General features: G+C 44.3%; 1 protein-coding gene across 3 annotated transcripts in view; it reads left to right on the top strand.

The window, feature by feature from the left end:
* Nucleotides 1–17,366, top strand: part of LOC109988989 (glutamate receptor ionotropic, kainate 5-like) — a 176,628-nt gene that overhangs the window by 14,142 nt on the left and 145,120 nt on the right. For all 3 annotated transcript variants that reach the window (XM_065948216.1, XM_065948217.1, XM_065948215.1), the window contains exon 2: nucleotides 2,127–3,828. The gene's annotated coding sequence lies outside the window, so the exon portion shown is untranslated. The remainder of the gene's footprint in view (nucleotides 1–2,126; nucleotides 3,829–17,366) is intronic.

The raw sequence follows: 17,366 nt of genomic DNA, 5'->3' as shown, positions 1-17,366 counted from the left end.
CAAGATCTCAGGAGAACTACAAGATCTCAGGAGAACTACAAGATCACTTGAGAACTACAAGATCACGAGAGAACTACAAGCTCAAAGGAGAACTACAAGATCTCAGGAGAACTACAAGATCAAAGAACTACAAGATCACGGGAGAACTATAAGACCATGGGAGAACTACAAGCTCACGGGAGAACTACAAGATCACTGGAGAACTACAAGATCACGAGAGAACTACAAGATCACGCGGCAATAAATATAAAAACACGCAAACATGATCTTTTGTCTCTCTGAGGATGATTTGTTTTTCATTAGGTGCCTGTTTTGACGTCATGTTGATAAACGGAGTATGTGGAAATTGTGGGTAAGGGATGACTATGACAAACCTTTACCTGCTGAGTTAAAACTTTAATATCTGTCATTGAAAGGATATATTTATGGCAGCACAGACTGACTCCGCCTCTTTTAAGATGGCGAGGATTGAAGAGATGTTCCGTCAAACATCAAATACCTGAATGTCCAAATGTCAGATTTGACTTCTTGGAGCTTGATTTGAAACTCAGATTTATGAAGTAGAGTTTGTCTCTGTTTCATGACATAAATGAAACCTCAAAACAGCCAATCACAGAGATTCCTCTCACCGACGCCGATTTAACACATCGAATCAGCCGGAAAAAGGCCGACGGGGGCCGATGGGTAGTGACAGAGCCAGATACACCGCAAATACTAGGGAGAAGACCGCTCACCGACGGTCCAACTAGGACTGACAGCCGACGATCTCCTTGGTGTGTCAGGGCCTTTAAACAAACTGTCTGATTCTTTCCTCTCTCTCTCTCTCTCTCTCTCTCTCTCTCTCTCTCTCTCTCTCGCTCTCCCTCTTCTCTTCTTCAGTTATTTTTTGGTTCTACATCTTGAACATGTTGTCTCCCTCCCACTCCCCCCCACCCCCCCCCCACCCCCGCCTTCATTTTCCTTTTTGTTTTTGTCGAGGTTTGTTTCTTTCTTTCTGTATTTTTCCTCTCGTCTTTTAGCGTTTTATTGACTGCGGTCATGTCTGCGCTAGTCTGTCAGCTTCATTTGATTTCTGTTGTGTTGGGATTGTTTTTGTGCTTCTTTAATCCTCTTTGTTGTCTTTATCTTGGCTGTTAAACTGCATAATGTGAATCACGTCTCTGTGTTTTCGTCCTTTTATGATTGATTATGTTTTTTTTCTTGTGAACAAACAAATATCAGAAATGTTTGGCTGCTCTTTTACCCACAATGACTTCTGACGGATGAAGATGAATAATAAAAAAAAAAAGTGGAAACTTGAATTTCCAAATGTCAAAAACAACATTAGAGAGCTTTTTTGAATTAATGAGAGAGAAGATAGAGAGAGCCGGTGATAGAAAACATCCATCTGCTCTAGACTCATTCTATAAAAAGATATCAACTTAAAGGAGCAATATGTAACTCTGACACCTAGTGTTTAAAATGGGTACTGCAGTCCAAATTCTAAACATTGTAGAGCGCTGTCTCCCCCCGTCCCCTCCTCTCTAGAGTCGATGCTCACGCAGGTTGCCATGTGGTGGACACTGAAGCTTCAGTGTTTAGCCAGCTCTCATGTGGTCTCATATCTGGCAAACCGAGGGGCGTCCAAAACAGCTGTGTTGGGGTCTACTTAAAACCGCCTACCTTCTCTGGTCCAAACAAATCCAGAGTATTCAAGACCAGAATCTAAAGTTAGAAGGAGGACATACTGGCTGCTGCTTTACTTTTTTTTAACTGCTAATGAGTCACTGCCATTTTTCCTTGGTGGGAACTTATTCCTGAACAGTCAGGACGCACATGTGTTAAGATTGAAGGGGCGTGGTCGTTGTGCAAGGGTTGAGGAGGTTGGTTATATGAGAGGGTGCAAAGCCATTTAGGGCTTTAAAAACAAATCAATCCTGTAATGTGAAGAGAAGCCAGAACTGGGCTGATATGATCCCTTTTACCTGAGCCAGTCAGAAGCCTGGCTGCAGTCGTGACAGGGGCGACTGTCTGATCCCGGTGCACAGGGAGTTATAAACGTCAAGGTGGAAAGAGATGAGAGCGTCAGGTAGTTCTTGTTAATCAAAATAAAAACAACTCTAAATCTTTCCTCTTTGTCATTGCAGATCTCTTTCGATCTTTTGTGGGGAGTCAACACACATCAAATCCCAGGATGCAACAGGTGTGACCCACGCTGACTGTCCATCCCTGAAGCCGCCCGTCATCCTCGGCTAATCGACACATCCTGCTCTGAGGCGCCTCATCAGCCCGGAGTCCGAGCGGCCCTCGACCTGCAGCACCGAGGACACCGCAGAGAAGAAAAGGATTACTTTGAGGAAGTCCTGGAAGAGCTGGACTAAACGTGACCTCTGACCCCGCTGGATGTAATCTGAGAAAATCATTACCTGAGAGGATGTGTTCCGCGAGGAGGTGACGTGCTGCTCGTCCTGTCATGTAGCTGATACGACCTGCAGAAACCTCCAGCAAACTTTTCCCCCACATGCGGCCATTTTTAACAAGCTGAGAGTTTCTGTGTGTACTGACACACACACAAAGACAAACACACAGAGACACACTAGATGAGCTGAGCGAGGACTTCTAAAGTGCCACCAGGTTATTATCAGCTGCAGCGCTTCCTATTTTCCTCTTTAATCTTTGTATTCTGAGTAATCATCTTTTTAATTAATGGCGACGGTGGCGTGAAATCTTCCCTCGACAACTCCTCCGCCACCACCTCCCTTCCCCTCGCCACTCTCTCACCGCCGCCAGAGACACCTGAAACCAATTAGCAGCAGCAGATCTAGACGGGGATTAGACACAGGAAGAGCAGCAGAGATTAGATTCACACACAAAGAGGGAGAAAAGGGGTAAAAAAAGGCGGCATAGGACAAGGAGGGCGGGGCTTAAAAAAAACCTGTCAGTCATTCAGCGTGATCGATAGACGGGAGGAGAAGAGGGCGGTGCTGCAGGGAGGAAATGGCGAGCTCAGGGCGGCCGCACGCTGCAGAGATTACTAGTTGTGAGTCAGCAGGTAACTGTAGGAGCCCTGAGTCTTGACTGACAGGCACCCAGTCGCTGAGGATTCCATTGTTATTCCTCGCACTGTGCAGGAGAGAGAGAAAGAGAGAGAAAGTGTTGGCCGGACGCCACCATCAGGGCCAATTAAGAGGATTTGATTATATGCCTTAATCTCTGCAGTCAGGTGTAAAAAGCAGACAGGAAGAGAAAGAGGAAGGCAGAGCAGGTGCCAGCGATACACACCATTATCTCCAGCCGTCCGCCTGTGATTGAGTTTGTTCCTGGCCCAGTCGTGTTCATTCCTTTCTTCATCTCGAGAGGCCCGTGGAGGCGGGAGCAGGCGAGAAAAAGGGGGGCAAGGCAGGCAGTGAAAGGCCCTATGTTCTGTGTCAAGAGTTAATTCTTCACATTCATATTTAGCGACTGCATAATTCTCTCCCTGCGTCGAGGCTTGAACACAGATTTACCACCTTCTCTTTCCCACGATTTCATCTCCTCCTCAGTCCGGCCTCCAGATTTTCTTTTGACTCGTAGCCTCGACATTTTCATCGTCAAAGTTGAGAAAGAGACTCAAAGACAAAAAAAACATCAAATCCAGAGACAGCAAGAGATCGACTCTGGAGAGGAGAGAGCGCAGACTTTCCCCAAAGCTTCTCCTCCTTGGAGTTTTTTTCCCCTCATCATTCCTCCTTGTGGATGGTATATTCTGCGCCTGTGCGTGTCTGTTTGGGCTCCTGCCGAGATTAAACTGGCTTCCATCGTCCCGGGGAATCGTTTGAAATCGGCTCCTGGTGTCGTCATCTTCATTCTGTGAGTACCTCAGCTCCTCTCCTCCTCTGTCTGTCGCTTCACCTCTCTCGCTCTGGGCTCCTACTGCTTTACTTTCCTCTTTTCGTCCTCCTGCTGAGTCTGTATGAGATTATGTTGCAGATGCACAAAAATTGCAAAATGGTATTCGAACGATGCAAACGCCCATCAGTTCACAATGTTAAGACTCATCTCTGAAGTTGTATTCTTTGTGTCATTGTCGCAGAGGTTTCTTTACACACACTGAAACTCTTTCTTTGATGCTTTTATGTTTGCTGCTGTTCCAGTGTCTCTAAAGCCTCTTCTTTTTACCTCTTTCAGTTTCTTTATTTTGCCTTGAAAACAGCAGGAATGTTGTTCGTCACAAAGCATTGTGGGATATCAGGAGTCTGTGTTTAGTGTTGTCAACATTTTTCAGTTTGGGCATCTTGATGCTTCAGGCTGCAGCAGAGCTTCAGCTTCAGTGTGGACTGTGTGCTTATGTCAGTTATTTTCCTTACAACGTGAGCCATCACATGAAAAACCAACAACAGAGCGTCGCAAATGTACGCTCGTTATTCAGGCCGCGGACGTACCTGTCAGGAGCTAACAGGCTCGAATAATTATTGGGATGGACATAAAAAGAAAACTGACCTTGAGTTTGAAACAAACCTTCATCTTTAATTAAAGTTAATCCATAACCAAGAAGGCTTCAGATGCTCCTTCTACCCCCCCCCCCCAACAGTTTAAAAAGCAGCCTCACCTACCTCCTCTCTCACCCTCTATTAGCTCTGCTCAGTCAGTCTCCTTCCTCTCTTCCTTCTTTTTCTCTCCTGCTTCATGAATCTCAATGCTGAATCTCTCCTGCATCCTTAGCCCCCCCCCCTCCCCCTCCCCCTCATCCTCCTCCACCCCCTCTTCCCCTCAGCGCGTGTCGGAGTGCGTCATGGTGGGCGTTCGGTCAGGCTCGGCGCTCCCTGCGTTCAATCTTTCATTTCTTCTTCTGTTTGATAATAGTACGCGGCTCGGAAGTGATGTTCCTGCGTAGGACGAGAGAATCAATAAAGCTTTATTCAGCTGCTGGATGCCTGTGTGTGTGTGTGTGTGTGTGTGTCTATGGGTGTATGTGTGTGTTTTTGTGCTTGGATTTAAGAAAATATTCCTGCGTGTGTGTGTGTGTGTGTGTGTGTGTTCCAGGCTCACTGCTGAGCTGTGCGTGTGATTTGAATGTTGATTTGAAATAATCGGGGCGAGCAGCGTGCTGAGATGAGCTTCCAGCAGGCCCTGATTGGTTGATTATGAAGGATTGTGTTTGTGAACGCAGCCTGTTTATTAAAGTGCAGCGCTGTGATTGAAGTAGATCAGCTGTAATGGATCCTAATGTGTTATTGGCCTTTTGTGGCTTTAGTTAGATCCAAGCTGCAGTAGAAGAGTACGATTAGAAAAGCTGTTTGTTTCTGTGAGGAAGAGGAAGAGGAAACATTCTGCAGGATGTCTTGCTGTCGAGTCATTCAGCGGTCGTCAGTGTTCTAACGTCACGTTTGGGTATCGTCCCAGCTCAATAAGAAGCTGAGCTGAGGGGGTGATGAAAAGTAAGAGGAAATAGAAAAGACAGAAAAAACGTTTCCATTCAAAGTGTTTCCAGCGCCATGAGGTGGGAATCATCTGCATTTTCGCACTGCAGGAGCTTTTTAATAGTTCTACGACCTGATACAACCATCCCCCTTTTTTATGGATCCGCACCACAGGAACTATGAACTATTTTAGCTTCTGCTTCAGAGCAGGTACTCTCTAAGCACCACGGTGATGATGGACAGAGAAGAAGTGCCCATGGTGTGTAGTGCTCAGGGAACTCCCTAGTGGATAGTTCCTTTTCAAAAAGACTGAGTATCTTCAGATCTTCTCTGAGCCAATCAGGAGTGATGACAGGGATCAAAACCTTCAGTCAGGAGCATTTACTTCGGGGTTATTTTGCAGTTCTTTTAGCCTGATAGCAAATTGATAAAGTGGCTTTTGCACATGCAAGAAAAACCTGTGAGAAAAAGACACACAAAGGAAAAACCTGTGAGAAAAACCTGTGAGAAAAAGACACACAAAGGAAAAACCTGTGAGAAAAACCTGTGAGAAAAAGACACACAAAGGGTTAATGTTTAGCAAACTGCGCCGCACAGCAAACTGTATCGCTGCGCTCCAGCTAAATGAGTCATTGTGCAAACATCTGGAGCACTGTTAGCCTCTTTCTCTGCAAACGAAGCTAATTGCAAAACGAGCACTGGCGCAAAACAGCCTCGCACAGTCTGTTACAGTCTGCTGAGAGTTGGTGGTACCTATTTCTGACATTATCATAAATTAGATGTAAATTTAGATTTGGTTAATCTAGAAATAGACAAAAAGCTGAAGTTCAATCAGTCAATCAATGAATCTTTATTAATACCTTCTTTCAGACAAATTTAGACAAAATCAGAACGTGTCAGTTATGAGAAACATTCACAAGGAGCCCGGCAGACAAGAGATTCTGTCTAACCTAGGAGGACGGGGCTTGAACGGTTTGAACGTTAAATGAGAACGGCCTGATGATCACATGACACAGCTGAGATTTCCTGCTGAGCAAAACCTGAATTCAACTTCTCGTGTCTCTGCACTCACCTGCAGAAACTCTGCAGGAAATGATCACCATACCTGGGTGGAATGGGGACATTCCCGTAGAGCTTATAGGCTGAGTCCTTTAGTTATTAAATTCTCCATCATGGAAGGACTCTGACTCGAACGTGCCCGCCTTTAAACCCGACCACATCTATCCAGACTCTATTAGACGCCACAATCAGCCGCGGCTCTTAAAGAGCTTCTGTCTGGGGACGCTATTACCTGCGGACTGTAACGGCGAAGGAAGATAACGATTATAGGGCCTTCATCATTTTTCCTCCTCTCCTCCTCCTGAGCAGAGAACAGGTGGAGAGAGCTCAGAGGATGGAGGCTTTAAGGGCGTCAAAGCTCCTCCGTCACTGTCTGAGACGCACGCTGCATCACGCCGATAATTGAGGAGGTCGTATTGATATCCTGCCCTGCTGTGATGAAAAAAAATCACCTCCATTTACGGTTAATGGCTCCGAGTGGAGACGGCCGTATGGAAAACAACGAGTCAGCAAGTCAACAAGGAATCACAGCAGTAAGAATTAGAGGTCATAAATAAGGATTTAAAAACCTTAATTCAGGCTTCTCTGGAGGGACGGGGTGGACAGGAGTCAAGCAGAAAGCGCTCCGCCTTCAGAAGTTCCTTCATCTTTCTCATTATTTCATTGCAAAGCAGAGTTGCTGAACAATAAACAAGATAAACAAGACAAGAAGAAAATCAAAGTGCTGCTTAGAGGCACAAACTCTCATTACATCACTGCTGCTGCTTCGTCTTTTATTATTCTGCGGAGGACTAGAGAGGCTGTGAGATCAGCTGTAAGGCCTGCGTATCCAAAGCCGGGACTTTTTGAGTCTTACGAAATGTCGACAAGAACTTGTGTCGATATAAGGTTGAATAAAAAAAGTGAGAATTGGTTATTAAGTCCTGGTCATGGTTACTGATTTCTGACAGCAAGAATCACGACTCTCAATTCTTTAGTGGAAAGTTCTTCATCATTTTGATTTCACAAACCATAGATTTCCCTCCTCCTGCTGCGAAGGCTGAGTTTGTCCTCGACAGTATTTTTTTATTCTTTGTTGAAATGAATCCAAAGATCTCTTAAACTTTCTCATGTTCTTGTCAGAAAAATAAAAATAATAAACACTTTTTTTTAAATACAGGATCGAGCTGCTGTGTCAGCTCTGATTGGATCTCACGGAGCGAGCAGAGTCAGCCTCCTTCAGAGACGTCGATCAAACCTTCAGCCCGTTTGCTGCTCTGACGCCGCTCGCTCCTGTGATAACATGAAATGACATTCGATTCAGTCTCTGCTGGGTTGATGTTTTAAAAGGTCAGCTCCAGAGCTCAGACAAAGGAGATCAAATTTCATGTGGACGTTGATTTATCTTTCAGCGGGAAGATGTCTCAGTTTATGGGGAGTTGTGTCTGTGATAAGAAAGCGTTGAATTATTCATGCAAATGTTTTTGAATGACGGCTGTGCAGAGCTGAACCTGCAGGACTGTGAATCTGTACGGTGCACACTGCAGGCCTTAATGCTCAGGTGTGATGTTTTAGTTTGGATGGTCACATTACGTATTAAATTTGACCTGTTTCAGCTTCCTGTGTGACCTGGTCACCCTGCTTCTGTTCGACCGCTTCTTTCTATCTGCTTCTTTCAAACACAGGTCAGATATGATACGACCTCTTAAGTTTAGCCTGTACTGAAGTCTCTCCCCTAATCCTGTTGAGGTCTGACACTTCCCTCCATCACAGCTGTCTTCATGTGTGTTCTCATTGAGTCACAGTGATCACACCCCCGCTCGCCAGATCAGCACTGTGACGAGTGTCGCTCCGAGTGACGTTAACGTCTCATGCAGTCAGACCTGGCTTCCCTCTAAACTGTATCCTGCTCTCTGTGTGGAGAGTGAATGTTTTTATTCTGTAAGTGTTTTAAATGTCTTCTTTAAAGGTGGAAGCTGTAATGCTCTTATTTATCAAAAAAATTCATTATGTTTTTGTAATGAACCTGCTCCTATTGGATCGACATCAACAGCTGATTCTGAAATGATAGAATATTAACAATCAGCCATCTTTGTCCTCCCTTGAACGAGGACAGATGAAAGTCTGTACAAACATGCATGTTTAGAAAGTTTGCAACACACGGTATGTAAATTCAGCCACTAGAGGGCTCTTAATCAAAACGATAACAAAAGACGACGTCGAGGCTGGCCGGGAAGCACGGGAGTGATCACCCCACCACCCCAGATGAAAACGACCTCAGAGTTGACCATAGTCATGACGACCGGGTGAAACTGACCTGAGGAAGAGAATATGTTTACAGACGAGCTATTGTATCTGAGTATAACTTACATGAGGTTTTTATCACGGCAGTTTTTAGTAGCAGCTCACGCTTCCCTATGTAGCGGTCTTTGGTGTTTCCACGGCAACAATAAACCTAGTGGCTCTGACATGGCGGCTGCCACAACAAGACATGTAGAACTATCAATTGAAGGATTTCTCTGGCCTTTAAAATGTCTCCTATCTGGCGTTACTGCTGATGCATGAAAGGCTGTTTGAGAGCTTTTTGGCGATGGGGCTGCTGAATATGAAATGGATGAACATCCTCTTAGCACTGAGCCACATGTATTAATGTTTAAATTAAATCCATATATTCTTAAGCTCCCAGCAGCAGCAGAGTTAACAAACTACCGGCTCTCGGCTGAAGGCGTTTGGCTCGCTGACGGATTACTTTTCATCGTCTCCTCTCATGAAGTCATATCCATTTGTACAGAAACCGCATCAGCACCCTGATACACACATACATCACACTGCACGTCTGTCTACTGTACCCGAGTATGAGTTTGTGTGTGTGTGTGTGTGTTTGTGTGCTTCGCTGCAGCGCTGCCTCGGGTCTCATCACTAAATATGGCCGACCTGACCTTTTCCCTGAAACGTCTGAATCCTCCTGAAGCGCTGATCTGTTATCGATTCTGCCTCCTGAGCGCTCTTCTTCAGGTATGTCACGGAGATGAAGATGAAGAGGCTGCAGAACGAGGACTGTGAAATAAAGCATATGCGGCTCGATATGTGGAAAGTCGTCCACATCACAGCGCTGATCAGGTAGGAAAAAAGAAAAATCCAAAGCTGACCCTGATCGACTGGAGTGGACCGCTGCAGCGTTTAATGAGCCGGCGCTCTGACTCACACTGAAAAATGAACCGCTGCTGGCTGCAGACAATCTGCAAGACCTCAGTGTCAGAGGAGAAAGACAAGAAAAGCCACGACAGTGAGTGACGATAAAGGCCCTGAGTCAGCTGATCTTTAATTTTTACATCCAGGTGTGTTTAAAGTCTGTTAACAGCTCCATCAGAAACCTGTTGCTAAACACACTTTATATGTTGGACAGTAAATCTTTCATTACAATAAGGTTCAGGCGTTTCTGGGGGCGGGACCAAATGGGGGGCTTGGTGACGTACACGGGTTTCTTATCATAATCCCTCTCCCTTATGATAACAGTATAAACACAATGAGCGCTTTCACATCTTCGCTTCGCCTACCTTCTCTGGTCCAGACAAATCCAGAGCATTCAGGACCAGAATCTAAAGTTAGAAGGAGGACATACTGACTGCTGCATTGTTGTCAGAGAAGCCAGCACTGCAACATAGCATGTTTCCTTAATGTCTGATCAGATAGTAAGGTCATTATTTAATTCACTATATGTCCTACAGATTGCGAGGACATTCAGAAAATTGCCCAGGTGTTTAGTTGAAGGAAAACAGCGTCCATTATGGTCCTCTAAAGGCTCATGCGGACAAAAACCTCAAAGAATGACTCCAACTTTTCAGGTAATAGTCTGAGAAGAATCGATACTAACCAGCAGTGAGGGATGAGCTGAGGTTTGTTAGATGCAGCAGAGGCTCTGCAGACGTTCAGGCTGCACATCAGTCCGGGTACAGTTCTGTTCTTCCATGCAACAATAAAAAAAAAAAATCCATCAGTACTTTCTGCTGATTCTCCGCATCTGCAGCCTGAAACAGAGGCTGAAAGAGGAGCGCCACGCGACACGGCTCGCTTATCACTGGCAGTGTTTGAGCTTTACATCACAGAAAGTAACAGCACAAGGTGATTGTGGTCTCCCAGGGGATTGTGGGTAATTTTCCGGGGCACAATGAGCTAATGTGCAGGACGAGGAGCTTTAAAAGTAGCTGATTTAAAAGCTTATCTGCACAACGAGAGAGACGCAGAGTGAACAACAGTCAGGCTGCTGCGGAGAAACAAACATCTATTTTCTCTTTTTTAGTGATTATGAGCCAGTAATGATTTATTTTTGGTACGCCACACGTAACCACTTTGACTCTTTAAGAATCAGCTGTCCGTGTGTACAGACAGGTTTGTATGTTGAAGTCTGTTCAAGGAAAACATGGTGGTTTTGTTAAGTTAAAAATCCCTGAAACTGTTCAAATTATTCATAGCTTTCAGTCACGTGACCAGCGTCAAAAAGAGCTTGGGAAAACAGAGTCCACTTTGAAAACTCTTTATGACATCACTATGACATCATCATGTTTTTTTATTCATGCTGTGTTCAGACCAACAGCAGGGCAGTTGGTTTTTTTCAATGCAATATCGCAAATAACACCATAAGATGAGTCATGACTTTTCACACCACAGGAACATTTATCAAGCACAGCGAGGGCGAGCGACACCAAATACGATTCTATAAATGTGGCACTGACTTACTCTGTCTGTAAGAGTGAATCATTCATCATGCACAAACCTGAGCGCACCAACATAACGATCCCACACTGACCGAGTTACACCAGGACGGAGCGTCGACAATTCCCAAAATCCCACAGACAGAAGTTTAAGACAGAGCTATGTGTGTGTGAATCGACTTGTTGACAGACCTGAGAATCCATACATCTTATAGGAATTTGATTTATGTATATATGTTTCTTTATGTCTCGTTTATAATGATTACATCAAAGTTAAACTACTTCATTCAGTATTCTCTATCACCATGATGAGACTGATTTCAGAAAACGTCTGACGAACACAAGAAGCGATGAAATGAACCGAGCTTTGTGTGCCTCATTTTAAGAACCCAGACACATGGCCGCGTTCGGTTTATGGACGACTCTGAAAGGGGGAATATTTGCAGAGTGTGTTTAACCAACGCAAATAAACACAAATAATTGTGAAGTCATTTCACAGGCGCATGATCAGATTTATTTCAAGGCTTTAATGCAGCTTAAGAATGACAGAATAATGCTAACAGAATCATTGCGTGTGAGACGAGTGGCGCTGCTGTCTCTCACTGCGACCAGAACACACAAAGGGATGTAAACAGTCTCAGATCACACACACACACACACACACACACACACACACACACACACACACACACACACACACACACACACACACACACACACACACACACACACACACACACACACACACACACACACACACACACACTCACGCACTAATAAGTCTCTCTTTTACTGTATATGAAAAAATCGAACACAATTTTTCAGGCTGAAAACAGCTCAAAGATTTGCTGCTGTTGTCGTGGTTTATGCAGCTTGGTAACTGCTGTGAGTGCATGTACACACACACACACACACACACACACACACACACACACACACACACACACACACACACACACACACACACTTGGGCGTCTCCCAGCTGTGCAGCAGGCTGAGGATGAATGTGAGCTGCAGGTTCAGGGTCAGAGGAGCAGTTCCACCCTGCTGAAGTTTGTCATGATGTGTGTGTGTGTGTTTGTGTGTGTGTGTGTGTGTGTAGTTGGTTGTTATTCTGTTGTTTGTGACAAAGTGTGTGTGTGTCAGGATGAGTTTGTGTTCCTGTCAGTTTAGTGGAGGAGCAGCACACCTGCAGTTTCTGATCTCCACACCTGACACACACACACACACACACACACACACACACACACACACACACACACACACACACACACACACACACACACACACACACACACACACACACACACACACACTCGTGCCATCAGTGCTGTAATGGGGAGTTAACTTGGGTTTAAACATCTCAAACCTGCAGCCTCTTAAATCAGGGAAGATGAAATAAATAATCCATCCCTATCTCTACCCCACAACTCAAAATATCATCATGCACAGTTTAAGTTTCAAATAAAGAGAAATTCTAAGTCTTTTAACTTCATTACTTAACTTTTTTATGAGAGCTATGTGACTGAAACAGACAGAAAACGCTCAGACAAAGAGGTTTAGCAGCATCGTGTTTCTGCAGAGTTTGCATCATTTCCTGTGTGGACGTACAAAGATGGATGTCTGTGCTTTTATTTTTGAACCGGTGAACATGACAGTTGCACCATCGGTCCCTACGGGGCATCAGGGGGACACGAACAGGACAGCTCAGGGTCAGTGCTTCAGGACAGCAGGTCACAGAGACTGAGAGAGAGCGAGGTGTTCAGAGAGAAGAGACAAAGCTCCAGAGAGATTTACATCAGAGGATCTGCAGCGCTGGACCCTCTCGTGTGCTGTGAATGAAATGCTTGATCCCTCTGAATAAGACAGAAAAGTACAGTCGGCTGTTAAGTTAATGAATTGCTGCTAAACGTAAAAACATCATTAGGGAAGGAAAATCATGTGCCAAGTGACTCAGGCACATTAGCGACTTTTCTCTCCTCGTTTAAAGTGACGTTTTAATACTTTCTGACTGATTACGACCTTTGTTACATCATCAGCTGCTCCCAGGAGAACAAAGACGAGAGACATAAACTGAGAGAAACTGATATTTAGTGTAACACACACACACACACACACACACACACACACACACACACACACACACACACACACACACACACACACACACACACACACACACACACACACACACACACACACACACACACACACACTGAGCTCTGCAGGAGGCCGGTGAGTGCGGCTCTTCTCTGGGAGACATCATTAAGGAGCTCCGGCTCTTTTTAATTTGTCATCAGCTTGGCGTGCATCGACCTGCGGCGGCTCAACGGGAGTGAGTGTGCAGGCGGGCAGGCGGGCAGGCGGGCGGGCGTCAGGTCGCCTCTCTGCCTCCTCACTTTGTTTCTGCTCCACAGGAGACGAATCGTAGAATCGTAGAAGATGAAGGGCTCTGTCCAGATAAAATGAACATTCTGCTGTTTGACATCCTCAGTTCATCTGTCAGAAATGAAAGATGCTGATAATGACGAGATGGTCATTGGTTGCTTTCTCTTTGTGAACCTTCCTAAATAATAAAATCTACTGGAGCGGCGTAGGGCTTTCACACACACAGAAAACTCCTGAAAAACTCTCGGAGGAGCTGCATGTGTGAACACACATTTTTCGCTCGGATTTCACCCAGAGATTCTCCTGCCAGACCCCTAGTAATTATCCCGCTGCAAGTCCGAGTGAGCTCTTGTGAGAACGCAGGGGGAGGGTCGTTTATTCCCTGCACGACCATAGACTGTCTGCACGCCATACGATCTCCGTGCTCTAATGAACCTGCTGCATTATGCTTCCTGTTCTCCACTATGTTCTTCTCCACTCTTTAGTTCAGATTGAGATTCTGTTGAACTACACAGAAATTATCTTATCTATCTATTACTGCATTAATAGTGCAGATGTGAAACCGGCTGTAGAGGAGTATTTGAAGTATGTTAAAGAAAGAAAAGACCAGGACAGTTAGTGAACATGAAGCAGAGATGTGTGTCTGTCAAAGGGTTAACATGGAACAGCTGTGAAAGGGAATTAAAACTTTGTAGTTCACTTGAGAATGATTCATTTGTTTTTTTGTGTGACAGCTCATGTGTCAAGGGCCACATTAAGGACCGCCCCCTTAAATGATTTAACCTGCGGTATCACAGCCGAGATCCAGGAGAACAGGTAATCCTGCATGTCCACCACATAACAGTTTGTAGGTATTTCAAAGTTTCATGCTGGTTCTGCTGTTTTGTTTGCCAAACTCCCATCATGCCTCACTGCACTGCTGGCCGGGAGCTTCAGTCAGTAATGGCTCTCCAATCATTCCACCCAGAGTGTGGGAAGGCTTTTTGGTCGAGAGGCTGCAGGTGTTCTGATTCAAACTTCATTCAATGAAACAATAAAACATGCCTGCTGGAAAAGAACCCACTGCACTTTGTGAAATGTTTTTGCTTTAGCAGATGAAGCAGTTTAGACTCTGAAAGCTACAGAAGTTGGCCACATGTCACGAGTCTGTTAGCGTAATATTCAGGGTACCCCGACTGAATCATCAAAGAGGTGCACTACATTTTAGTTAAAGCACAAATAACTTTCTGGTTAAAGGGCACAAAAAACATGGAGATTCATTAGAACATATTTTAGGATCTAATAGTTGAAGATTGCTGAACCTGGCAATGATGTCGACTACAGTCCTGTGTCCTCTAACGCTGTTTCAGTGTGCTTCTTACAGCCAATTTCCACAAAGTCTGTGCGCTGGATTGCATTAGTTTTGTGTTGGAGATTGGCACTCTGTGGACACGGACCCTTTAAGTTGTTGTATTTGTCCCAGACACGCTCCGATTGTTATCCTGAGTGTTCGACATCCTTACAGAAAGGATCTCTACAGCGATAGAGCGTTTAGTTACACAGGTTGAACCCTGAAGGTCTGCTGCTGCCTCTGCTGGTCCGTTTTTTGTGTGTAATATCCACATATTCTGGGATCTGAATATCTGTGTTTTAGGAAGCTAAAAGAACAGCGACCCCAACATTCTGCCTGCTACATTTACTCTTTTTGTCTGGTTTCTTAAAGAAAAACGACGCGTAACAGCTGTTTATGGTTTTAAAGAATCCTCTTAATCTTTAAAGAAAAGGTCTATCTCTTCAGGGATCATTTCTGTAATGTTATCAGACTAAATGAATAAGAATCTGAACCCATAAGAGGAAAAAAACAAGAACGTTTAGTGGACATTTCTGGATCGGGAACATTCACCTTTAAAGGAAGAATCAAAGTCAAAGTCAAAGTCAAAGTCAAAGTCAACTTTATAGTCAATTTCAAAATATGCCAGACATACAGTGGAATCGAAATTACGTTTGTCTCCATCCCGCAGTGCAATACAACCAAAATAAGGTAAAATAGATAAAAGAAAATGAGGTAAAAATAAGATCAATAATATTTACAGTAATACATTCTAAATTGTGCAAAAGGTACAAAATGGTAAATAAAAGAAATAAAAGAAAATTTAAAGAAAAAGTAAACTTGTGCAATATGTGCAATGTGCAGTAAACTGAGTGTACTTTTGAATAGTTAGCTTCAGAGTTATTAGTCCAGAGTTCTGTAAACTTGTGCAACATGTTCCACATAAATAAATTAGAACTCCAGTCTATCCTGTGTAAATGTCTCTCTGAGTCATGACTGTCTACAATGAGTGAGAAGCTCGAGTCCCGCTGGCTGTGTTGTTGTCAGAGCCGTGTTTACATGGACGGGACGGCCGGCTCCTCCCCTTGAGTATAAAAGCTGTTTTAGTCAAGGACTGACTAGAGAGAAGAAGAACATACTCACTGATTATTTGGATGTCATGTAAGAGTTTTTAGATTACGCTCATTCTGTGTCAATTTACATGCAATGTGAAGCTACGAGCTAACTAAACAGCGCTAACATTAGCATGCTAACACAACAATGCAGGACACGGGTGATTGCAGCTCGAGCGAAGGACAGTTCTGTCCGCCGTCTGCACTCAATGGTGATTAATTACGGTACGTTCCATTTGATAACTCCTTCGTGCAAATGCGAGTGCAGGGTTGGAGGTGTGTATCTGGAGGAGAGAGGAGGCTTCAGTATGGAGGAGGTGGGGCCAAACAGCAGTTTGTATTTTTCATGCTGGAGATCAAGGGCGACATCTACTGGATCAAAAAGTCACACATTCTTCCATTAAGGGTTTCATCCCAGCCTGTTTGAGATCTGCTGCCTGATGTAATATACAGAAGAAATTCCAAAACTCGTTCTATCTTTTTGTCCTTTAAACTCCAAATAATTCAAAAACTGGCTCCAAGGTTAAAAACCTCCAGACTTCCTTCTCATTCTTTGGAAATGATTTTTGTGCCACTGTCTCTCAGAGAACGTTGACACGAGGATTTCATGGTGTTTGAAAGTCCTCTGGTTTTATTTACTCTGTATCCGCAGTGTAAAGACGCTCTCCGCTCTCTCCACACACTCTTTGATGTCAGGCTGACAGAATATCTAAATCATAAATGAGCAGTGATTCAGCTGGATGGATCACAAGCCTCACCAAGTGCGTTTCTTTCAACATTTCAACCTGCTCAAAGTCTTTAGATCTGTTTTTCAAAGTCAAAGCTGTTCAGTTCTGCATTAATTCAGGTCTGAACACAACAGCATAAAAGTGTGTAATTAGTCCAATCAGGTTCATTGTTGCTAGGCTGCCTGAGGAGCCCGTGGTATGTCGGTGAGGTGTGTTCGCGCGCTTGTTAATGAGCGAAGCTGCTGTTGGCCCTCAGTTCTGTTAAATTGCAAATCAGGCGCTTTGAGTCGCAGCTCTGCTCCGAGTGAATAGCGTGTATTCAGCGACAGGTTGTTGTTGTTTGTGTGCAGCTCCCTCTGAGGTATTAACATCCGTTTGTGTGTAAATCTGAGCATCAGTTTGTGTGTAAATCTGAGCAACAAGACTCGATTAAAGTGGCGATTTAAAGAACTTCTTTAAAACCAGGTTTTCAAGATGTTAAAAGGTTGTTATTAAGGAAATTATTTTTGAGAATTCCAGCTGGGTTTCCAATGATGATCAGCTTCACTGCACTCAAAGACATAAAAGCTCAGACTTGATATGACGAGTCAGTGCAAAGTCCAAGAGTTCCAATGTTTCACCTTGATTTTTATTGTCCTTTATATGATGGATAGTGATTGAGACTACAAGACTTTTTGGCCCCTGCCAACCAAATTCCCCAT

The sequence above is a fragment of the Labrus bergylta genome, chromosome 19 (assembly GCF_963930695.1).
Source record: "Labrus bergylta chromosome 19, fLabBer1.1, whole genome shotgun sequence".
NCBI lineage: Eukaryota > Metazoa > Chordata > Actinopteri > Labriformes > Labridae > Labrus > Labrus bergylta.
The sequence above is the reverse complement of the archived record's forward strand: the minus strand, read 5'-3'. Positions and strand labels throughout refer to the sequence as shown.